The sequence below is a fragment of the Zootermopsis nevadensis genome, unplaced genomic scaffold (assembly GCF_977971745.1).
Source record: "Zootermopsis nevadensis isolate Lab colony 2312 unplaced genomic scaffold, Znev_1.0 Znev_ptg000021l, whole genome shotgun sequence".
NCBI lineage: Eukaryota > Metazoa > Arthropoda > Insecta > Blattodea > Termopsidae > Zootermopsis > Zootermopsis nevadensis.
In genome coordinates this window covers 8,509,404-8,536,821 of record NW_028259153.1, presented here as the reverse complement: position 1 = coordinate 8,536,821, position 27,418 = coordinate 8,509,404, and the positions used below count along the sequence as shown (strand labels likewise).

The window sequence follows — 27,418 nt, the reverse complement described above, 5'->3', positions numbered from 1 at the left end:
TGCTAATTTGTCCACTGAACAGCACTTCAACTATTTAATCCGCTACCAATTTCATTACGAATAAAATACGTCTGTTTAATGGTGTCTACAGGACTTTCAGTATCTTCCATCCACAATTGATGTTAACATTAACATAATTTCAACGTGTCTGTCCACTTTCAAGAAAATTTTCCTTCTTTCTTAGATCATTAAATGACGTTTTTCAATTGCATCGGTTATGCAGTGTCGAATGGACTGAGAGTGGCGACTTGGAAATGATGTGGATGGCACAGATCGTGACATTATTCAGGTACTGTCCCACAATCTGGCTGGAGACAATGATGAAGGCAACGAACTAACTCAATACAGCCAAAATCCGTGCTATGAATCAAACCTGGGACTTGCCGAATACGAAGCATAAGTACGAACAACTATACCGCGAGGTTCAATGGAAAGCGATATAGCTGAAAAGAATTTAATGCACAATTTTGTCAAAATACGTAATCAGACAGGACTTTTGCAATGGCCCACTCCTCCGCTTCTGAAGAAAACAACAAGTAAGCTGACCGGACGGTTCTTCAACGTCCGTTGTAAATATCACAGGACATTTGCCGTATTCTGAACCGATTTTAACATCATTTTTATCTGCCCACATTATATTATTTATGGTGGTAACGGTGGGATATTTGTTAACTCCACGAGAAAAACCTTCTTGAGACGCTAATTGTATGCTTAGCCAGTCAAAATAAAATGCCTGTGTTTCATGGTACCCGAAAGTTCATTATCGTGTTCAAAACAACCAACCACGGGTCCCTAGCCCGAGCCAGCTCAATCCTATGCACAACCCCAAACCCAATTTCCCTAAAATCGAATCCTTCCACCTACGCACCTGTATTAAAAAGTTACATTTATAACGGCTGTATTATTCAGTATCTCAACATCGCCACAGGCTAAAATGAATTATTCCAAGGGTGGAAACTTACCCACCAGTGTCCAATCATAAACTGCAGCAGATGATACAAGAGTTGTAATATAACGGAACGAGTAAGCAACCACTGACGTGTACACCGAAATTGGTCTACTCTTCTGTTTTATTAAGAGAAACAAGCTACTCATTATTTCGTTCTCTGTGACACACCGGTTACTTACTTACGAGGCCATTTCTCAAACTTATATGTTCTGTCCGTTTCAGCAACATAAGCCCGTATATCACTGCAAAAACTCCAGTCACTTTAATGTCAGTGGCTGGTGATTTGACAGTTCATTCAGGGTTTTTCATATGCCTAAAAAATACGATTAATAAAATTAAACAAAGACGCCATTTTAAAGTGCATAACAAATCGCCACAATCTGATTCTCAAGGGACGTGTGTTAGGAATGTATAATAACCATTAGAAGTACTCCACACCAAGTACACATATTTTCCAAAAGCGTTGCTCCTTATTTATCATTGGCCTACCCCACCGAGCTCTATTTATTGCATGGCATAGCAAATATATCTCTGAAATGTTGTACAGCTAATCACACTGCAGAAGCCACAATGCACGAGTTATTATTATTATTATTTAGTGTTCTGTATGACGACAGGTCCATATGAACAGGATCCTTCCATCCTTTTCTCGGACTGGGACCTGTTCATATACGTTCTTGGCAGATGATCCAGAATTGGTTTGCCATTGCCTTCTTCTGTGTGTGAATGGAGTAATTGTTGGGATGCCACGGAGAAACCGGGGAAGCCCCCGGAGGAAAACACCGTGTTGCCTTGCCCAACACAAGTTATAAATTCGGGCACCGCCGGGAATCGAACCCGAGACCCCAGGATTGCACGAGTTATATCATGAAATATTTGCAGCCACGTTTCGTCAAAATACACATGCCACGTAATTTTTTAAATACATGACAGGGTGCGGCACAATTGTTGCATTACGAATTCGAGTATTAAAACTTAATGTTTACTCGAACACTGGCAACAATGGAAGAAAATACATGAATTTGGAAACTCGCATTAATTAAAATATTACGCCTGATTCCGGTGAATTGTGAAAAAATTAAAACAAATCGGTTTTAAAATTCACCCTGTCGTCTCTAGTGTTTGTATCATAAGAATCGATCCATGAATTCTTACTGTTTATTTTCATGACAAATTTCTGTGTTGGTACACGATTACTATGAGACCTGGTTATTGTCTCCTAAGCTTACGATAGTGTCCAATTTTAAAGTATTTGTAATTTATGTGCCAGTTAATTCTCGTATTATGAGACGTCACGATTTACAATTAGTGCATGGATACTATATGACTCGGATTTTTTTTACAATTCATATACTGGCTACTACTTGAGAACCGGACCCTACATGCAATTAACATTACCAAGTACCCAACAGCCCGTTTCAGATCACGCCATTATTTACAATTCGTCTTACTATTCATCCAGAACTTCAGCCAAAGCTACTATTTCAGTACCAGCGTATAATCGAAGTTACGGTATCTACACTAACGTCTACATTGAGCTGTCATGCATTGTGTACCTTACACAATGCAAGTTCTACATCAAGATTTACTTCAGTTTGCTACTGACGAAGTGAATGAATATGGTATCACCTTCTACAGGCTATCAACCCCGTGGTGACGTATGGTGTAAGGGTGACATTGAACTACGCAGCATTCACCGTGCTTCACTTCGAAACTGAACGATTTACAATCTGACTACGAAGGTCATCGGTCTACTTCACCATGGAGAGTCCTCAACAGAAAACGCCCTACTAACATTTACCATACTTGTCCGAATGCCATGACCTAATTAACATTAAGCGTAAGCTACCCCATGTGTGGCTAACTCCAATGATCAAAGTCTTTACTGAGAAACCGGATCAGCTGTTGGTCAGCCGATCAAGATATCCCCCCCCCCAAGGTATTTAATCGAATCCTAATATTCATTACCATGTTCACACAGCCAACCACAGCTCGCTATTCTGAAACAGATTAACGGAATCAATATGTTTAACAACAATTTTAATATTATCCTCTCATCTAAACCAAGGTCTCCCTTCTGCCTTTCCGATTAAAATGTATGCATTTCTGATCTCGTGCTAGCTGCATCATGTCCTAGACGGCTGTTTCAGATGCAGAGATTATATATCTGTAGCGTCGGATAGTATTAGAAGGTAGACTAATCATAAATAGCAAGCGGATGACAATTTTCAAGGAACCTTTTGTCACGTACTTCAGGGTATTATCATTGATTTACATGGAGAAACTGAGAAAATCACTACAAACTTCAGTGTACAATGGAACCCGGTCACGTAATCGGATCGCGCGTATCTCTCGAACAGACGTCTGAAATGTCATAACACCATCTTGCCCGTTAGGTCCACCATGCACGAAGCAAAAGAAGAAAAAGAAACGTGAAGAAGTTTAAAGTACAAGAAATATTTGGAAAGATTACCGTGATCCCTGTGTCAACGGATTTCTAATCATATTAAATCGGTGATATATCTAGTCAGTACGGAGTTAAAAAAAATTATTACTGAATGGCAGACCGTAACAGATTTGTGGCCTCGTTAATGGACACCCACGTACACAAATTATTGTGTGTGTGGAGAGGAACTAAATGACCAATTACGGAGAAACTTCATCACTTACGGTCCCCTCCTCATCGTGGACATGGGAGTATCAAAGGAAGAAACAGATGTAATGAATTAAGAGGATTTGTTCTACCAAATGTACAAAACTGCTAAGAGGATCAAAGGCAAATCTCATTAAAAGATTTAAAGTTTATTCCATTGACGCTGATGCCAATTCTAGTGGCGCACATATTATAGCATTTGGTTCCATAACGAGTCTCTGTATACAACAACAAATTACCGTTTATTTGTTCAATATAACAGCCGCTCGACATCAAAATTTGTCAGGTTTCTTGATTGTGCAAGTACTAATCATGATTACTTCTGTTACACAGATTTTCTATATTAAAAAATAAGTAACACCAAACAGGCACTACTTTCCGCTTGAATTGTATGAATACACAAATATACAGAAGCTATTTCGTCTATAAATGGAATGAAACACGAAAGAAACTGCTGTTTGTAATAGCTTCATTAACTGATTCATGTGTGATCCTCTACAAAAGTGTTCTGCAAGCGCAAGACACCTTAATTTTTCATACACATGGCGGGACACCACAAAGTGTCGCCTCATGAAAAGAATATACAGCACTACACACGGTCATAAATATGTTCCTACATATGAACCCTAGTCGTATATGAATGCAGGTACAGTGTACGGTAAGAAAACATAAGACATGTCGCAGAAAAACTATCGATTATGAACGAAAACCTCTGTCACAATAGCTAGAATGCGGGCCGAGATTTAAACCCGGGATCTATCAAATACGAAAGTGTTAAACACTTGGCCAAGACGTTCGGTAATATCTGCAAACCTTAATTAGATATATCTGTATTACGTGTTACATATATCAATGCTTTGAAGACGATGATTTTTACCATAGGAAAGAAATTCGGGAGTAAGCGGTCTCGATCCATTTCAAAGCACATGTAAAGAACAGTATAAACGTGGCAAAAAATAAATATTTGTTAATCCATTATCACTGTTATATACTGATTCGTAAATATAAGACGTTGTTACAGGGTGATTGAAAAGATGTGAAACAAGGATGAAAGTTTGTGTTGGAACTTTTCTTGCTTCGGGCAGTTTTATACCACCTGTGTTTCACGACGGCTCACAGTCACGCAGCCCACCCCTTCCGACCAGCGACAATAGCATTTTATCTCTAGCAGAAGAACTTTTCCCCCGGCGCATGGTGAACGTTATACAGGGCTGTAAGCGAAGGTGCAAGATGCGTCTCACCTTATGCCCCTGAACCTCGTAAGACGATGATTTCACGATTGGTTGACCATTTTCGAGATACTGGAAATGTCAATGACAAGAAACGGAAAGTACGGACGTCCGTGAAAGTACAAGATTTGCGCGTTCGGTTAGACACTGTCCTACAATTAAAAGTCTAAGAAACTTGCATCTTCATACACACAGAGGACTGTAAAGAAATCAAAACTAAAATTTCAGGTTTTATTCACCGCCGTTCGAGTCCGAAGGAAGCGCCGCGTAGTCTGATAGAATTTTACCAACGTTTCTGAGGTCCCTGCTGCCTTCATCAACAGGGTGATCATCGCCTTGATTGTGGAGGCAGTTGGGACCTTATAAATCAAAACTATTGCCTTATCGCATTCATGCACGAACTCCGACAGCCGGATAAAGCAGAACGATTACAGCACTGCAAATGGTTTCGAGCATTCGTCGAGGAAAATTGAATGAATTTGGGTGACGTAGTGACGAAGCATAGTTCCACCGTAAAGGGTATTAAACAGAAAGATTGTCCCACGAAGGCCTGTGCGTTCTGAAAAGCTTTGAATATGGTACGCTATTTCTCGTCGGCGTGCGTTGGACAAAGACGGCAGAAACTTCAGAGGGCTTAATCTAACTCCTGATATACGCAACATTTCTGGAGGTTATAAATTCTATTTCACTTTAATGCATGATGTTAAGAGTCTCGAAATTTTTATGTGTGTTGCTAGATAGTGACTAAATCATTCTACATATGGGTTTTCATATTTTCCAAACAGTTCAGCCAGAAAAAAACAATCGAAGAATTGTACAAATCATGGTTTTTTAATTTATATTACTTTGGAAATACAAAAAAATTAACACAATACACGGCAGCATTGTGTGCAACCTGCTCAAAAAATTCGTAATTTTGGTAGTTTCAACAAAAACAGACTGGAATTTTTTGTACATTACACATTTTTTCGAAAAATTACACACAGTATTTTTCTGTTTAGGAGTACATTACAATTCCAGCACCAATGCAAGGTTTTCATATTTAAATGCTTCCAACTACCTACTTTAGAAATTAGCAATTCACAGCCCCCCCCCCCTTAAAACCAATATCGAAGCTGCACCTGCAGCCATTATTGTAACTCAAATTGTCTACAACCATACTTAAAGCCTGCGTGGTTGTACACATAACGAAGCACGGGGCACTACTTGTAATCTGTTGCAACAATGAAATGTTATTTCATGTAATATATGCAATCATTTAATGTAGTTCGCGACTTTTAAATCATCCTGTACAAGTGTTACAGACGAAAGAAATGTGGAAATGACGTACCAGTACAAAAAACTAGACACAAGGACTGACATCTGTCACGAATTCAAAAACATTATAATTTCAATCACCAGTAGAGACCGAGGAAACACACGAAAACTGTCAGACTTTCCCTCGTATTACTGATACACACCAGTTTGGCCCAAGCCCAGAGCGTATCATTAAATTACGCTTTTACGTTATAAATACACCGCATTACAGAATGCTGCATTTTCTGTAGTTTCATAAATAAAATCAATTACAATTACAGAGTGTTTTAGCCAATTTGCAGCAAAACGCCCAACTGTACATAAACACAGAGGAATCTTCACAGAAATAAGAGTTTCAATCGCAAGTATTTCAAGCAGACGTTGGTACTAATGTGTCAACGAAGCTATTAAAATAATGTTTCACTAAATTCGACGACAATAACAACCTTAACCCCGCTGCAAGAGGTCACTGTACTCAGTGCATAGAAGATTGGGTGGGATCCAGAAGAAAAATGCCTGCTTCTACCTGGAATCGAAACCCGGGCTTTCCATCCCGGACCGAGTCACTATAGTGACTTTATCTGTAGTATTACAACAGTTAAACTTTCGTTTTCTTCAGCTGTAAAGAATTAAACTCTTTTAGTTTTTCAATACTTTTTTGTAGAAAAAAAAACATTCTAACTAATTATTAAAAAAATAATTGTGTTTAATATAAAAATTTCCTATTCTTATTGTACAATGATTACACCGACATGTCCGTTTCTTACCCTTCAGATCGTTCTGGAAGAGAATGTCCAATAATTCTCCAATTCCATCTTCCACATTTTCAAATTTACAACAGGGAGACGAAGTCTATTGCCGCCTATTCGAGATGCAGCTTTATGTATTATTCATCGCTTATCCGCAGTATATCCCATGTTTTTCTTCTTACAATAGAAATAAATATCACAGTTAAAGGTTACACTGGGCAGGGTTGGTAAACTCCCAGTGACTACACACAGACAAATTTATCCAACACACACAAAACAAATCCAAAAAGCATCATCCCAATACTCGCCAGAAATAGCCAGTATAACCAAGTTTACAAACGAGAAATACTACTTAAGAACATAACTCCCATTTAACATTAGGAGTCTAGGGGAAAAATAAATCTTCGATTTAAGAGTGTTACGTTACACGAAAGGAATGCAACTACAAGGTACACGTAATTCATAGAGAAAAAGTTTCTCACAGAATTTTCTCAAAATGGCTGTAACAGAATGCATTTGTATACTGCGTCTTCATTATACCTTTTGAGACCTAAAGTAGAATATATTAAGGCACATATGAGCTTGATTATGCGCATCGCTGTGTAGGAAACAGTAAGCCAACAATTCATAAATTTCAATTTACTTTTATGAAGAGATTTCAGGTTCTCACGGCGGCGAAAATGAAGATGACTGTCTTCTGGGATGTTACGCCGCGTAGCGTAGCCTGGTAGAAGTTTTATCGACGTTTCAGAAAAATGTAAAGGTCTGCTTCAATTTCTTGTAAATGTAACTTACTAACTTATTCTTTGCATAATTCGTTAGCCGTGATGTTCATTTTGCAGACTACAGCATATAATGTAGGATAAAATTAAAACGGATTTGAGATAAATAACGTGGCCATGTGGAATGGATTCATCAGACTCGGGCACGGACCGGTGGCGAACTCTCGTTAACCGGCAATAAACCTCTTGGTTCCATACAAGGCGAAGAATTTCTTGACTCTCTAAGCCTGTGGTATTCAACCTTTTTTGTTCACGTACCCCCAGATATAATTTCTCTTCAACTTTGTATCCCCAAAGTTGTTGGTGTATAATTCAAGTTATACATAGTATATAATCTACATCTAAAATAAATTAAATAAATTACATTACTGATTATTCAGTGTTTTATCATAAAATAATATTTTTTTTAAAATTTCACGTACCCCCTAAGATGTCTTCGCGTATCCCAGGTTGAATACCACTGCTCTAAGCGACTATTAGCTTCTCAAGAACCACTCTTGCAGAGAAAAATTGGTTGCAGCAAGATGATCACACTACAGATAAACATTAATTTCCATGTCAAAAATGTTTTAGAAGGAAGCTGGAAATGTTTATGGCCATATAGTAATGTTTTCCTGAGATGCCTTTCTTATTAGACCAAGGAGGAGTCCTATTTCAGCTTCATATAAAGCAGAGATTATGTATAATCGACTGGCACAAAATTACATTCGCAACACAACTTTTACTGTAGACTCCGAAACACCAAATATAATCAATAATTTAGATCTACCGTGCAGACGGCCATGTTATCCGCCTGACAACTTCATTATGTGTTCACTGTCATATACACACAGCAAAGAACGTAAAAATCTTTAATAATCACTGACTACATTAAATAAAAATAGTTGCATGAGAGAACTGCTATAAATAGAACCGTTAGTAACGCCAATGTGTGCTTGTTTACTTTCGACTACTTGTAAATATGGAAACGCCAGAGGACTACAAACTACGTCAGAGTGCTTTTTGGCTTTATCCTATGCCAAGGCGCCTAGGTTTTCCACTGCGGAACCAATCACGGCGGTGTTTTAAGACGGTGATCCGCAGACTGCTAAGGGTGCGCAAATTATAGGTAGTGGTATATTAACTCCCTGGTAGCAGAACAACCGACAACACTAAAGCCCGTCACCGGACACGATCCTGAGCCAGCTCCATCCATTTACCATCCTCACAGCCCACCTCCCTAAGATCCATCTTGATATTATCCTCCCATTTCCTACTTGGTCTGCCCAGTGGTCGTTTTCCAGGATTTCCCGCCCTAATTCTGTATTCGCCTCTAGCATGCTACATGTCCAGCCCATAACAGCCTTCGAGATTTCACTATGCAATAACGAAAGAGGTTAAAGCACACCCATCTCTCGATATAAGAATGTAATTAGTTCGATTAAAACCGTTCGCAAGATAAAAATTCATAAATCGAAAATTAAATTCTCAGTAGTTTCAATATATAGTATTCTGCCTGGTTCAAAACTCCAAATAAAATCACCAAATTTTTCCCTCCACATTCGTTAAGCATACCATACAATTATGAAACATAAAAACAGTATTAATTTTTATGGTAGTTATTACCTATCTAACCTTGAAAAGCAGTAGTGAAGTCTTAAATCAAATGTTTACATTCTACAGCAGTTGCTGTAGTTACAGAATAAACATCAGAACTTACACAGACCGTATACAGAAAATAAACAACTGTCTTTATTAAAAAATTAATTACTGTTTAGTATAATAGTTACAAACAGACAACGATAGGAAATTAACTAGTTCTTCGCCGAAACAAAAAATATGTTCGTAAACTGAAAAATGGTATAAATTTACGTGGTTAGTTGTATCGAAAACTCGTATGTCCGAATCTCATAAATTTAGGTATACGTTTAATCGCTTCTTATTGACGCTGTTCCAACCGCAGATCTCAATTACGCCGACATTCAAAATGATGACCGTAAAAATTCACATGCTCCCAATACAATTACTTTTATATCTTAACTAGCACAGTGCCCGCAGTGTTACTGTGGGTAAATTCGATAAATGCTTACTTTTCTTATCAACCTTCATTGTCCGAAAGCTTTGCGCAGGTTCGATCATTCGATAGGTATCGATGAATAACAGAATTATCGTAATTATCCCTAAACCCAACATCTTCACTGAGACTTAAACTTAGGGTAGTTTGGGGATTGTGACCTTGTTACCTGCAGTTTCCTCGCCGAAACAAACAATTTTGTTCTTTGTACCGTTCTTCTACTTACTTTCCGAGCTACAGAAAATATTGTAATCGAGAATCGAACTCAGGAAAGTTTTTCGGGGTTGAGGCCTTTGTTCCTGTAATCTCCTCTTCGAAACGAACAACTTCGGTCTTAGCGCAAATCTTGTATCGTACTTAGTTTCCGGGCTACAGGAAGTGCTTACCGGGAATCAAACTCAGGACAATTTCTCTGGAGTTTTGACTCTCCTGTATTCTGTTCCCGATCTCAAGGAACAAGCATGCCAAGTTTGGTACAAATCATTGTATTCCTTCTCGAGTTATAAGCGAACATACAAACACACGTAGAAATCCAAAATTTCAACTTCGTAAGATGCGAAGATGGGGCCTGTACTTTCTGGATGGGTTATTTGCTCTTCTGAAAAGTATGTAATTGTCTTGGATGCGTATCTACTGTAAGATAACTACTACAAAGTTTATAGAACTACACACCACGCTGCATCACATACCCTTTTCCTTGTACGCCTAATTTGTTCAAAATTCACCATACAGAAACATACATCAAACAAAATATGTATGATTTGAGGTTTTCACAGCGGTGAGTATGAAGATTTCTGTCTTCTGAGTTGTTGCGCCGTGTATTATGTGTGTGTGTTTTATACAATCAGCAGTTTCAATATGAGCTTGAGCAATAAGACATATTTGTGGACAGCGTTCTGGTGGGCGTGACACCGTCAGTCTTGCAAATTCGGAACCTACGTTCGGGAAGAACACGTCGCCTCCATCGCTTCCTGAAGATGTAAGCGGTATGCTTCTCCGAAACGTTCATAACCACCTACAAGGTTACACTGCGTCCACAACCTACACTTTTACAGCCGTGATAACATCAAACCTCAAACATTAAACATGTCCTGCATTGCTAGTGTAACCAACAATAAAAAATTTAATCTAAATCCGTTCACTTGTTTTGAAGACGAAACATCCGTACGTACAGACGGAGAGGCATAACCCCAACACGTCAATTTATGCACTTCGTTCTATCAACATGTATTATATAAACCAATCACGAAGTTGAGTAGCGATAAATTATTTTCTAGGAGTTTATATGAACAAGGTTTCTAGCTCACTTAAATAATCAAATATCAAACTGAAACAAAAATCTCTGAAGCACATAACTGCAGGCCTAGACGCACAAAATGAGTAGGAATTGTGCAGCAAACTTGCAAGGAGATGCAGTCTGTTCATAACCGACGCGGATCTTGGATCTTTTCTGAGTGCAAGGCATGATCCGGAACGTGTCTAAAATAGGCTATTCCTCTTTGTTTCTACATCTGTTCGCGCAAGCGTTTGTCTCACGGTCTGAGGTCAGATAAGTAGAAATCTCTATTCCAACCTGAAGAACCTTACCCATGTTATCCAAATGTGTTCTGTGCGACTTTACATATATACCAGGTCACTGCGGATGGATCGTAGGTTAACCATTTACCGCGTGCCAACGTAGCACAAAGTAGCAAAATTAAACGTCTCTAAAGCCTTACGTAAATATACATAATGCATAGAGGGCTTTTAAAATGACAGTAAAATAAATAAATAAGGAATGAGACAGAGGAAAGAATACAGAATTAAAAAGGCTGAAAAAGGGAGAAAAAACATTCGGCCTGATAGCGTCAAGACACGGTGAATTAAAATGGCTTGCACAAGGTTAATGACACTGCATCTACTGTAGAGGTCACTGATATTAAATGATAACACTGAACGTCAAAAGAATTAGCGGGGGAAGAAAGTTTCGAGACCGATCTGAACGTAGGCACAGTATACGCTGGCACTGATTCAGGCAGAAAATGAAACGAGAGAGGGCAAAGATGGAATATTCTTTTTCAAAAATTACGTAATGAACTAACACGCCCATGTGAAATGACAACTGACATTACCTTCCTACACACAATTAAAGCTATTAACGGGCCTCTACAGTCTAATGAAGCACATAAAAGCGTAAGCAGTATTCTGCACGGAACAAAGAAGTTAATTATACGGGCCTGACTAAACGATTAATCCATCAGCCACAATCTTAACCAGTAACACAGGTTAACTTCGCAAGTGGTGAAGAAAATATTAACCTACCAAGAAACAGAGCCTGTAACAGTTGGTTCTGTTAGAAACACGTGGTAGTTAAATCTCTGACCAATAATAAAACGTTAACAGTCAACACGCAGCTGGGAAACAAAACGCTTTTCTTGTACGTGCAGTAACACGACAGCAGATTACACTGTGAGACTACGAATGTACTATAGTCGGGGCAAATCTGTACGTTTTGCCTACGTCACTAGTTTGGGGGTAGAAGGGAAAACAAGTGCACGTACTGTGTTAACTTAAGACATTGCCGACAATGATAATGAGACCGATAGGTAAAAAAACTGTCGCAAGTGAATAATGTCAAATAATATGGATGCTGTATGTGTCCTCATCTGTTACCCCTCCCGCCCGCCTAATCACCTTACCATTACTCCAAACGAGTCTCGAGCGTACAGACTACCTCTATTACAGCAATGCACGACATATTCTACCATTAGCGCAGTGTTAGAAAACTTTTCATACAACTATAACAAGGATTTGAGGATGAAGAATATCTGTAAAGTTAAATTATGTTAAACATCGACTGATATGTATTTTTAACTTCGAAACACATAAAATGTGCGATCCGAAACTTTATCACTATAAAAGGCCTGTAAAATATGTCACATCATCTAACGTAAAAATATAAATATTCCATGTTTTACAACTCTGAAACAGAAGTCAGCCTAGCAGAGGAAATTATATTTAAGGGTTCAAGTATCGTGCCGTCGACACAAACCAACTTATCGCCACCAAATTCGATCGGAAAAGTTAACACATTTCATATGAGACAGAAGGTTTTCACGGTGAATAAAATGTTGACTGCATTTCTCCATTTCATAGAATGTTGGTAATCACCCAGACTACGCGGCGACACAACCTTGAAGGCCACACACAGTCCACACAGTTAACACATATCAATTTACACCAAACAAACACAGTTATGCATTACAAATCAGCATACTGTGACTCAACTCTGAAGAATCTTTTACTCACCATTAAAATTTCTTTAACTCTGTTGCTCGGATAAAAACTGCTGGTGTCAATAGACATCAAGCATCTCAGCGACAAGCCTTCATAGTCATAACTGTCTGCGAATACTTAAAGGAATTATAAACGTATCATATTGTTTCTTGTACGGAAAAATCTTAAAATGAATCGGATTAAATAATAAACCTTGAGATCATTTAATGTTTTGTCTGAATACATGAAGGAAGACATAAAATGTAGCTGGAGGGTAGTAATCTGTTGACCTGGATGACAAAAAGGATGTTAGGCAGGTTCAAGAAAGGGTCCTGTAGCGCAGTGGTATTCAATCTGGGGTACACTAAGACATCTTAGGGGGGTACGTAAAATTTAATATATATATATATATATATATATATTATTTTATGAAAAACACTGAATAATCAGTAATGTAATTTATTTTAGATGTAGATTATATACTATGTATAACTTGAATTACACACCAACAATTTTGGGGGTACAAAGGTGAATAAAAATTACATCTGGGGGTACGCGAACAAAAACGGTTGAATACCACTGCTGTAGCGGACTCCTGTGAACAATGCAATGAACTTTCGGCTTCCATAAATGAAAGGGTCTTTCTTGGCAAACTGAGCAACTCTTTCGCCTTCTTAACAATGGGTGTGCTCTAGCATATGTGGTTTATATCAGGAAATAAAAGGTGAGGTGTGTGGATGACTAAAACAAAATGAATATCCAGGAGATGTGACAAAACTGTAATAAGAATGTGTATATCCATGCATCAGTGCCGAAATGGTATCGGTTGTGGACTGAGACGAGAGAGAGAGAGAGAGAGAGAGAGAGAGAGAGAGAGAGAGAGAGAGACAGACAGACAGACAGACAGCGCGCGTCACAACTGAGATGACGGTCGATGTAGTTGGAAGGCAACGTCCGGTGAAGGACCGTACAAGGCCGTGCTAACTGCGCCATGCGTTCGGAGCGAACTGCACAGAATAAGGGACAATATTCGCCAAACGTGACAATTTCTATCGTTGTCTGTCACTTGTATCAAAGGTTATTCAGTATCCGAACAACTCTGACACACAACGTCGCGGGTCAGTGGTTGTCACTCCTGTTTCTTATTGGTGATTTTTCTGGGTTCAGATCATGATCCGGCGATCCTCTGAGAGCTTCTTCGTAGTTTCCCCTCAATTACTCCAAGCAATTCACATGATACAATACAGACACATTGCGTTCTACCATCTCCTCTATAAATATGCAAATAAAGAAACACATAAAGCGTTCTTGTACCCTACTAAGAACGAGATCAGACACACACACCCAAGTGCCCAAAACCCTCAAAACAGACCCGACCGCTTGCTTCCATTTCAACGCCCTTCGCAATTCATCCATCTGCAACCACCCTCCCATTCGACACTAATATTTATGCAAAACAGAAATCGTAAACTAAAAGAAAACGCCTGCGTCTGGGCAACGGAAGTCCTAAAAATTCAGGAAACGAGAAATTATTTAAAAAAAATACAAATCAGATTTATTTATTAAAAAATATACACATGATTAGGGGTCCGCAGTGGCCGCGCGGTCTGAGGCGTGGGCCTTCTGCCGCTGGGGCCGTGGATTCGAATCCCACTCAAGCCACGGATGTTTGTCCGCGTTTTTATGTGTTGTGCTGTCCTGTGTACAGGTAGAGGCCTTGCGACGGGCCGATCCCTCGTCCAAGGAGTCCTACCAAAAAGTCTATAGATCAAGGCAACGAAAAGTTGGGACCCGCAGTGCTCAGGCACTTCAAGAACGGGTCGTTCCCAGTATCCCAATATCCAGTAATACGTGATTACAAAATTCACACCTAAACTCAAGGACGACATTAGTTTAGTTAAATTAGAGATAATACAAATTATAAGCTGCAAAGTAGCAATGAAGCAATGATACTTCTGTAAATCTGAGTTTTAAGTCCCTATCCCCTGGTACCGGTTAAACATATGAACACATTATGGCTAATTTCACAGCACAATTTCCACAAATCACAGAAACGAACATTGAAAAGAATTCGGGATACGTTAACTTACAAATAAAATATCAAGTACAGATTCTTCTGAACTGCGTCATAATCGTGCCCAATGCAGATCTAGTACAGCATTGAACCTTTGGATTAACATACCAGAAAACTAGTAAATTAAATAGTAATTCTGACAAAGGTAAGCAACACTCCATGTGGGTGTATGGAGGTCGTAAAGGTAACGCACTACGACCTTGGCTGTGCTGCGTGTGTGTCGAAGTAGAAGATATTATGACAGAAATGTAAATTATGTTCTCACAATGTCTCGTCTGAATCAGCAGAACCTAACCAACGCAATCTAAGACACGGTGGATACTCCACAAAAGATTTATGCGTCCTCTGGTTATGAATATGATCAGTAAAACACAACTTCTACTTTACTTGAAGATGAAATCTAACGTTTTCGATAAAAAAGCTTCCTCGTACAATAAACTGGAACGTGGCATTAAATGTGAGTTTAATTAAAATCTAAAACTAGTATTTGAAAAATATTTTAAAACCTGTAGGCCTTGCATTAAGGGTTCTCTGTAGTGCATCGTTAATGTGACTATCGATGTAACAACGGGTTCGTTTGGTAATAAATGAACCTCGAATATTATAAAGTACCTGCAAAGAACGCATATGAAACAGATGTGCACTATATTCGTTGTAGCTGTCACTAGGACAGAGGTATTTACAGGAAAGCATGTATAATTAGTTCTACCCGAGACAGCTTTTCACATTTTCAACGTCATTTACACCAGAAGGACGGCGAATACAATTAATGCAAACTCTAATAATGAACCTTGAAACGTTTAACGCCGCTAATGTTAAAGATCGCATTTGAAAATGATACTCAGCCAATTCCGTCGACCTTCTCTCTCTCTCTCTCTTAAAGACCATTTCCGTTCGTTGCATATTAATCTCCCCTCTCCTTTCCTGTCATCCACATTACCATTTCCAAAAAGGATTTTCAACCAAATACACGTGTATTAATTTCTTTCGCATTCTAAACATATGTCCGGCCCATTACATTGTACAGCCTCCTAGACTGCATAATCTCAACAAGATTACCAAGACAACGGACGGAACGCGCGCGGCAGATGGTTAGCACAATTCGACACTCGACTGAAATCTCGGCCGGTCACTGGCGAGGTCTTGGTGGTTCTTCTCAGTCCCTCCAAGCAATGATTACATTAGGGCCACGGCTGTTTCCTTTGAATTAATTATTTATTAATCATAGTATCACTCCACGCTGTACAGTCTGATACAAATAAATCACAAATGTAACACGCGAGATACCTGCATAAATTGCGAAATTCCGTATTATGTAATGTCATAAACTGGTCACTCATTCCAACCTTCTGAGGTGCAAATATGGCAGTGAACAAACGTAATTTATGTTCCTTTTTCAAAATAAATTTCATCTTCCATCCAAAGTCTGTTTATAATAGTAATTTTTGGTCGGCCCATTTTATAAAATATATACAGTTTCGAACATGTACACAAATCTTAAAACTTTCCAAACTATTTATTGCATACAGACCACGATTTACATTATAACTTCATTTCTTAGTATCGTGTACATGTGGTGTCTGCATCGTCCATATTTGTCTCCGAATCAATGTCATTGTCGAACCATACGTCAATTTCTGCATTATCCTTTATTACGGTTAAAACAGGAAACCTTGTGCTCAAAGCATTAAAGAGACAGCACATCAAAGAGAAGACAAAACACAGTGAACAATACTGTCTGGTGCACTGCAAGAAAGAACATGAAAATAATGTTCCGTTCATACACCAACATGACAGTCTGAACACAAGTACCAGCGGTTCAAATTCCAATTACCTTCTACAATTACATTATTAAGTTACAGCCTTGTTAAGACCAGCCAAAGGCATCAGAGCTTCTTTTTATATATGAATGTCAATTAAATAAATTAGAAACACAATGCCTGCCTTCTTTACTAAATGTAATCTGTATATCTGATCATGGAGGCGGCGTTAATTACCACGCTTGCCACTAACTGCATCCGTCCTAGGTTCATCATTGCAGTATCTATCTTGCAGATCTTCCGGTACAGTCAAGGAAACCAGTATTCCAGTAATAACTACTGATATTCCAAATCGGACTTGATATATACCACTGAGGTGCTTCAACTCGTAGCGATGTTGACGATGTCATCATTTTTTTAAAAAAATTGTTACGTAGTCTATATACAGGGAATGTTAAATTCGTATGAGATTTACTCCATGAACTAAATATAAATTCACCCTCTGAGCTTTTCATTTGTAGTAAAATCGATTTCAAAATTTCGGTCACCGTATTACAGGGTTTGACCCTACTAGATAATTTAAAAGTATGTACATGTGTTGTTATGTACAATACAGAACACAGCATGATAGCCATGTAGACATCCTCTTTGGCTTCCGGTACACCAGCGACAATTAACTAATGGATACTTGATATAAAGATTAATCACAAACATACCTAGAAATTACGCACTAAATACGGTTTGTGAGTTAAAAATTATAAATTTAGCGAGGGTATTAAACGCTTGAGATTATATTTTACAAATACAATATAATCTGTATAGCCTATAATAAATCCTTACATATATAATATTAAAAAATCCGTTCTCACTTCAAATGTTCGTTGAGCCGCCATGTTGATATTATTAATGATAGGAATTTAAGAGTACATATGAAGGTCACTCATTATAATAAACGATAAATAAGACGATGAATCTGATACCATAAATCTATATCGATACCAAACACGAAAAGTTAGATGTAAACAGAGATGCCACATAACTCCACACGAATAAAATCTCGACTTCAGAATAATAGTAGCTGGCATTACCAATGGATCTACGTTATTTGACGACGCTGTATCAACTGCACAAGTCAGAAGTTTTAATTGCTAGATTCGATTTTCTCAATTACTGTAACACCAACACGACAAGGAAATAAAAACGATTCTTAGCGTTGCTGTAAGGTATATATTACATCATTACGCACCCAACACTCACATTCTTTTAAACACAGCCTTAAATTCCAGCAAAAACCCACAGAGTATAGACACGCTTGAATAAAGAGGAAGAAACAGTTTTACAAAGGAAGTCGCGATGACAATGTGGCTGGTGGAAACAATGAGCAAGGCTAATTACTGTCACTGCCTATTTTCTTTTAATTAACCAATTCTCATTAGACCAGATAAACACTGCAATTCTCTAAAGCTGTCACTTCACTAACACCAAGAATTTCCACAGTTTTAAAAACAACATGAAACGTAACACAGAGATTGTTTATTTATGCAGTGCTGTTCAGTGAAACACTATGTAAATTATAAAACTAAAATTATTACAATTAATAATTAAATAACTCTTACTAACCACATAAATGCGGCATTATTTAAAATAAAAATTCCAAGGCCTTTAAATACGCCCTACATTTTAAAATGAGTCTCAAGACACATTCCCTCGTTCTCTCAGTGTACAATCCTAGTGCTCTAAAAAGGCATTTTCAAGTTACAATATGAAAATTTTCACCTAAAAAACCAAAGCAACTGCATTTAGGGTAAATAACGTATAAGAGTAGAAATCATAAGGATAGATAATAAACAGGCTGATTTAATGGGAAAGATATTAAATGTTGCTGTACAGGCTATGGATGCTATTATATTAATGTGAATCAAAATAAATTTCAATAGTCTTATGTAAGGCCCATACAAAAAAAATGTCAAAAACAAACTCAAAATATTGCCATACCTCTACCAGCATGTTAAGCGGTGACAACATAAAAAAAGACAGCAAAAGAGGCTGGAGAAATTCGTTTCCTGTGAGAGGTCGATCGATACAAAGCACTCAACGGATCGCAAAAGAAATGAAAAACTGAAAACAGATATCAGTACAAAAAAAACTAACAAACAGCTGCAAATGTCTGAAAAATGAATTCAAAAGTTAATAAATCAACTAATATATACATCGATTAGTTAAGTTCGACAAAAACATGGAATTGTAATGTTCGTAAAAGAAGCTAGCCAAGAGCCCCGGTCCATATTGGCGACAACGGTGATTACTTTTAAATAACCCTGTACAAAGAAACAACCGTCTGTAATGGCTACACGAAATCAACGACACACTGGCATTGAAGAAACATCAGACATCTGTATCAAATTGAAATATCAAAATATAATCCTCCCCCACAATCCTTTTCTGAAAGAAAAATATAAGACATGTAAAACCGAAACGAAGTCCCCGGAAATGAATTTAAAACAAAAACAATTGCGCACTTCGTCCACCTGTCTGTAACAAAATTTAAAACATCCTGTGCATGTGTCTGATAACACATACGCCATGTGCTATGTGCAAATTGCGTGTTTAGCCCCCCTCACCACCCCACGCACGCATGCCCTAGCTCAGCTGTTCGCCATGTGACTCCGCTGCCACAGCTGAAAAAGTATCAAAATAACACAAACATCTGCAAACGAATATCGACGCCGACTAAACAAGTGGGCCAATCCTGATCTAGCAATCAGAAGGATCAACACTTCTAATGCCAAAGTAGGTCTCTGGATAAAATCCCGGAGTCTATTCAATTACCTCCCATTCTCACAACGTATTTCCCAAAGATCCATCGTTATTGTCCCATCTCACTCCTAGTCTTCCCAGTGGCTTATTTCCAAGTGGTGTCCACGCTAAAAATCAGCCTGCATTCACTTTCTCCCTTGCCCGAGTTATGTATCTGTACCATATCACCTTACTTTTATTACCCTGGAATGCGGCAAAAAAAAGTTTAAAATAATGTTTTGAAAAATAGTGAAACCAATTCTTTCCATCCTGCCTAGAATCAACCATACAAAGACACGGTTGCAGCAAAACGAGAATTTACTCAGATACCTGCATGTTTATCCGCTCTTGATGGATACAGGGCCCACAGTGGAAAAACTGGTTCAGGACAAAACCTTTCAACCCCCACGTTTTACGCCTAAAAACTCTGCAGAATGTGAAAGCCCCAATCAATTGCTAATGTCATTAATAAATGATTAAACGCTTTATATCCCAGTCGAGTAGATTACACAAAGATTATTCTTCTGGTGTGCAAAGATGCATCGCACATGCTTGCTGCATCACCACTTATAGGCAAGGTTTATCCAAATTTAGGCTTCAATGTGACTAACACACTTCGCACACAACGGTACGAATTTCCTGACGTGAACAACAGCCTTGTTTCAAACGCGAAGAAAGTGTTCCAAATCACAACACACGGTTGTTGCATTCAAAGCAAAACTTCCAAATGCCACCACTGGTGTACATGCCCTCACATAGCTGAGTATTACAATGAGAACCTTGAAGTTCTTGCGAAAGAAAGGCATTTCCTGACACCAGAGATGCAGTTTCTGTAACTTTAGTGAGGGAAATTATGAAGAATGTTAATGTAAAGAGAGATTCTGCATACATAAGAGCAAACCTTGCATTTCTCACAGCGGCTATCACAATACTAGAGGCATCCGGAATGGTAACTGCATGACTCCGTTGTTGAAACCATTCAAGAACAGAAGAGAGGCTATAAACAAAGCTAGGAGAAAGAAGGAAATCGGATGTTCTGTTGCGGGGAAATTATGGATAATTGTCAGTGAAAGCAACGGAGAAATTCGCGTCGAATCTGAATGTCGGAACAGACCAAAATTACATCTGTAAATGCTAATAATTATTTCGCACCACAACACACAAATCTAAATTACAAAATATTCAAAAGATACTTGTAACTTACTGTGCTACAAATTACGAAGAAAACGTGTAATTTTCAATCATTCTTACTTGTTTCCCTGGCAACTTCGACTGCTCATCGATATTAATGCTGTCGATTAATTTTCACTGATATGTATGATTTTAAACCCATAACAGTAGTGTTGAGGCATCAGAGTTTTGTCATTATTACATACTTTTAGCAAATGAAAATTCTCAAGCATATACGTGCCTATTTTAAGCGCCTAAAACAGAAGTTTTTAGTGCTTGAACATAAGATGTCTGGTAAACGACTTGGAGCCAACCCTTAATCGATGGATCGGCAGTGAGAGAACTACATGGAGCAGTGTCCTTATTGAGAAGACGAAGGTCACTCAAAAATTATGCTAAATGAAACACAAAAGCAGAACTTTACAATGAGCCGAAACTTCCATTTTACATTCTCTTTCCTCAAGATCAACTTGAAAATCCTGTCATCTACGCCTGGGCCTCCTTTCAAGTTTTTCGAGTAATATTCTACAAACCAATCTCCCATGCATGCTACTTGCCCATATCATCCTTGATTTCACCGTGACAATTACAAAGCTCTTCACTGTGTTATCTCCTCCCTCATTGTTAGTTTAGTTCAATTTCGGTACAAAATATTAACACTCCGAGAAAACGAAATACAAATGCGGTCAACATTTAAAAACAGGGCCTCGAACTCAGTACCATTTCATGGGAAGTCTATGCGAGATCCACGACACCAACCATGCGGCCCAAACCACCCGGTCTGCATGTTAACTACCGCAATGTATTGATTGAAGTAACTACGCTAGTTCTGCAAACTGCAAAGTGTGCGTTGAATACGCAATACGCCAAACAAACACAAGCATGATTCCAAAACCTCGAAAAACTCAACATTCGTCACGCCCACTTCCTTGCGCAGGAAATGTGAAACCAGTTGGGAACCGAGACCTTAATATGCTTGCCCGATAACCACATCGAAACAGCTAAGAACAAGACACAATAAATGAAAAAGAATTACTAGGAGTTGGTACATAATATTACCAATGTCAAAGGAAAAGTCAAGTTCCCGTTTCGCTCTCCACGTCTTTCAGCGAGGTATGTGTGTGGTATTCCTTTGTTAGTTCTGCTAGGCTCATTACATAACCCGAGTCAATGTCAGGGAGGGGAGGTAGCGGCAACAGATGAAAGCTGATGTTGCAGACATGATGGTAGGAAGACGGTTCACTGCAAAGTGTTCCATCTCCTCCTCCTCGTCTTCTTGAGAAAGCCAAACCAAGTGGCAGGAGAAAACACACTGGTGATGACGTAACTTCCCGCTGGCGAAGGAGTGCCTACCGCTTTACTCACGCATTCTGACAACACGACCAGCTTGGCGCAGAAGAGACCGGTTCGCAGACTACTACAAAGTGTCAGGAATGGACATCAGAGGGCGCCAGTTCCCAGGAAGTCGCTGACCAAGACGGAGTCCGTGTTCTTGCCGCACAATGTCGCTTCTATCCATCACGCAACAGCATACCGGCTTATAGGGGGACAGCACAATTGAACTGCTAATAATATTATGGCATGGTATTTAAATCCACCAGACTTCCTCCCCCGGTGGAATGAAAAACAGCTGACGCACCTGCCTCGTCTGTGCGCACAGACATCGTTAGTTACTTGCACTACATACGCGATTTTCACGACAATGGGGCAACGATGTCCTGTCCTATGCTGTCCATTACTAACAGGAATATATTCAATTCCAAAATTTGGTATCTTAAAACCAAGCAGAACGAGGTAGGTCTAGCACCATTAACAAATCATATCAACGACGTTTTACTCTACACATACAAATTGAATCGTAATTGAAAGGGACATTCAAATTACTGATGAAAATATAGCCTCAGGCTTTACACATATATCAATCTGGTCTCTTACTAGTTAATGTAATAAAGAACAACATGTGAATACGAGAAGGTATATAAATAAAAGAGGCTGACACATATGACCCACATTCCAGAGATACTGGGTTGGACACTGATCTGAAATTTGTTGAGGTTCTCCGAGCCGCAAAGGCAAATGTCACTAGTATCCAAAAATAAATCATTACAGCTTCTTTTCACATTAACTACCATAATTCACACACTCATCCACCGGCATCTCATACACAGTACAAGAACACAGCAGCATAAAACATCTGAACAAAATTAATTACAAAGTTTATAATATGGCATCTAATTAGGCACATTACCTACCAAATAAAGGCATGCCTAATTCACATTAAATTACTTTAGGAAAATTAAAGAAAATAATTTTTCTGTTTCATTAAATATGGCATTTATAGAAGGTATAACATTCGTCCAAGTGTAATCTACACTTATTTAAGGTCTAAGGCATGGACGCTTACTGCATCTCAGCTGAAGAGATTACACGAAGCAGAAATGCGACTAATAAGACCACTTTCAGGACACACACTCCTTGAACACAAATGTAACAAAGACATTAGTAAAAAGTTTAATAAAGAGAGCATTGCCAGTATTATCAGTGCAAACAGAAAAAATTGGTATGAACACGTGACCAAAATGCCTCCACACAGAATACTGCTCTACAAACCATCAGGAAGACGAACGTCGGACAACTGAAAAAACGTCGGAAGGACCCGAGGAGATGGAACATGCCCAATGGCCTAATCTGTAAAGCTATTGATGATAATGACTTATTTAAGGTATACCAAAAGAAGAAATGTGTGCATTAAAAGCACATAATAATGTAACTGACACTAAGCACGCTAACATATAAAAATAGTAAAGTTTTCTTATTCAATTAGCAGTGATTTTTATATTAATGATTCAAGCATTTATCTTGAGTCTGAAGGCTACTGACTGGAGTGAAAGTGTCAAAATATTGCACAACACAGGCTTGTCAGTTCTTTCTTGCTTAAATGCCAGCAGACTTAAAATTTGCATATCCAGTTCAATTTATTTTATAGCTTGTAATTAAAGTTTATTGTGCAGTCTTCATAAAACATCAAAAGTATTTTAATGACAATAGAAGAAGTGTCTCATTTAATGTTTGGCTTCTTTCTACACATTACGTCCCAAGAGTTTCTGTTGTGAAATGAGTGACAGTGAAGACCAACTTATTGCAATGGTGAGAAACCATGAGAAATCTTGTCAGGAAAATCACATTCTCGCTTGCTTCTGCAATTGTTTTACTGTAATTAACTGCATGTATCAAAGAATGTACACCTTTTTTTCATTTCATAACCAACTTATGGTTAAACATGGACTATGGTATCTCAGCCTCTGCATACAAACTTGCCATAAATGGTAGTCTGTATCAACACATGAACAATTTCACTGCTTTGTATATTATCAAAATAGCCATTTTAAACTCAAGAAGTGTGACAACTAATTGAATCATGCTTTCAACAGAAACTTCAATTGAATTTAGTAAACAGGATAAATATTTTTGGATTATATCCAACTTGATCTTAGTGTCTGATTAACATAAACATGCAACACTCCAAACTCAAATTTGTTAATGAAAATTAAGCCATATTATAAGACCACAACATGGTTCATGTAACCAAATAACCATATGCTCCTATATAATTAATTATTAAACAATTACTTAGATATGAGATTCTCATGGTGATGAGTAAAAAAAATGGCTGTCCATAAGATGAAGGAGGCAGCAAGGACCTCTGAAACGTTGGTAAACTTCTACCAGACTACATGGAGCTACAACCCACAAGACAGACATCTTCTTATTAAGCAATTATTATTGTCAAATTCATGTAAATTTACATATATAGTAGACCTTTGCATGAAGTGAGTTCCATGCTGCCAACATTAAAAATATCTAAACAAGAAACTGCTATTCACAACTCCCAAATAACCACAAACCTCGTTACAGACACTTCTATTAACAACATTCATTTGAATTCATTCCATGCAAAAACAATTTTCAACTGACTTCCAGATGCCTCTACAATAACAACAAATTCTCTAGTTGGAGTGTAATATATCAGAGCGTTCTGCCTCACATTTGTGGCACCCTGCATACTTGAACGATTCGACCCCACCTATTATCAGGCACGTTCATTCAGCCACAACAAAATAAATGTCTCACAACTTGTCTATTTTAGAATTGGACTGTCATAACCAAACATTATTCCCCAGAAAAAAGTTCTAAACTAATGAACCAAACTGTACCGTCACCACCGACAAAAAAATTCCAATAAGTATGTTTCTGCCGCATTTAGCTTTCATACCAGCTACTGGATCACATTGTAACAGAATAATATAAGCCAGGTTTTAATAAATCTGGCTAAAAGATAAGAAGCTCACTTACGTGAACAGAAATGTTCGCAAAGTCACACTAGAATAAATTATTACAATCCAGAATTGAGATATCTGATATCTCAGTGCTAGAGATTTGTATTACAACACACTGCAAATAAATCTTTACCTGCTCAAAAACATTTTCTCTTTGAACTAATTCAAAAATCAAAGCAAGTTTATATTAGGTGTTCAAAACATATGATAAATTTGGACCATAGTGTATATACCTACAAAAGCTGACAAAACTCATTTAATTAATTCCTAAATTAAATGCAAGAATTCCAAATTTCATTCGTCACGAACTACAAGGAGTTAAAATAGTCCACGTGAAACCTTCAAAGTGGTCTAAAAATTTGTTTGCCTCCACCAACCTAAAAGTCTTCCAGGTGAGTTCTAAAACTTGTTTATAAATTAATCCAACATAAATGAAAACAATAACTTGACAGTAACTGGCAGAAACAACGTACTACGTGCCTGTCCACAGTGTTTAATATTTGCCAATAGCACACACTTGATTACAATTAATAGTACCGTGTGAAATGTAAACAAATTGGAATAAAAGCACAACTTCAGGTTCAGCCTGTGTAGTCTAAGTAATGTAACATTAAACTATTTACATGAAACCACAATCCATTCTAAATTTAACATAATTTATATGTCCAGCCCTTTACAACTCTAATGCAAAGTACTGACGTAAAAATAACGAGTCTTCCCCTTGCACATATGAACAACAGCCAATCAAAAGCAGGCTACCAACTTCCATAGATAAGCACATAACACATTCACAATCCTTTATATTCAGATTTGGTTTGACTGTGTATACTCAAGATGAAACCAAAGTGCATTTTGTGGATATGGTTGAGGTTAGAAAAACCTGTGTCCTTTGACAGATCTCTTATTACTATTCTCATTTATATATGATCCAGTTTAATCTAACTGGATTCCAATTTATCTTGAAACAAACACTATTTAACATGAATCACATATAAATATGATGCACACAGTATATCACCATGACAATATACACTACAAAAATTAAAGTTCATACAGACAAATTATTTAAACCATAACAATTATCACAAGTGGGAAAACAAATCTATGACAACACATTACAGTCCTGTCAAGAAACTAAACTATAAACTAACCTTAAATTGCCATTATAAACAACTGAGAGACAAACAGATTATATTACTTAATGCAAAGACAATAAATATAGAATGCAGCAATTAATATCATTGAACACGTACTTTAAATATGGGCTCCCATAAACAGACACCACGAATTTATCAAAAATTTTCTTATGCTCCTATATTGTAACACCATGTGTTTAGAATCATGGTATTTTAAACTCATATTTAAAAGTTCTGTAACCACATGAAGTTGGTAATGTGTTAAATAACATGTACTATATTCAGGTAACACAAAGATTTGGGTCCCCATTGAAGTAAGTTTCATAAAACAGCCTTATAAGCTACAAAATATGAGGAGTAATATGTACAAATGTAACCTAACATTAGTAAACAAATCTGACTAGTATTGATCAACATCGTTCAAGTTACACAAAAAAAGCTGCCAGTACGTAACAATCAATTCCGACTATAGATATGATGGTTATCTTTTACCTGAACAAGTTGCCGGCATTCTGAATCAGTTCCTCTACACATTCCCTTCAATCGTGCAATCCATTAGTTTTCAAGGTCCTGTTAATCAACGGCACCAAAACACACCAAGTTTATGGAATTCAAGAAATGTTCCACTCACACATCGATTCACATAAATACTTATATTACGTAGATAATAAATAAACAGTCAATTTATTTAGACACTCTTTGACACTCGAGATTTTTATGTAATTTATAATAGCTGCACAACAGTGATAGGCTGCTTCAATATGGCTGCTCGAAGTCGGCTGTTTTACCAAAGCTGCGAAGATTTGTTGACCCTGGACAGACTGTGCAGTAAAACGGTATCTGATTGGTCACATGGAAAGGACAGGCGTTCTGATTGGTGTAAGTGCTCACATTCCCAAGGTCGGCAGGCCAGAAGGGCGAAACATGCACCTGACAAAACTTCATTTCGAAGGGAAAATTTCGAATCCGTAGTGAAATGTTTTAAAAAGTGCAACATACGCAGTTATGTTATGTTACAGGAATTAATTATTTGTAGACAGTTATACGTGATCATAAATAGATGCTGAAATAACTATTAGTGTCATCGCATGTGGCTCAAAGTTCCCCATAATGTTAATTTTTTATAACATTTTTATACAAAACAAATCATTTTGTATAGAAAATTAATTACAAATTCGT

At 37.8% G+C, this 27,418-nt stretch overlaps 1 protein-coding gene across 1 annotated transcript in view; it reads right to left on the bottom strand.

The window, feature by feature from the left end:
• Positions 1–27,037, bottom strand: part of tai (basic helix-loop-helix family member taiman) — a 443,569-nt gene extending 416,532 nt beyond the window's left edge. Inside the window, exon 1 of the mRNA XM_087352653.1 lies at positions 26,732–27,037. The gene's annotated coding sequence lies outside the window, so the exon portion shown is untranslated. The remainder of the gene's footprint in view (positions 1–26,731) is intronic.
• Positions 27,038–27,418: the final 381 nt, after the last annotated feature.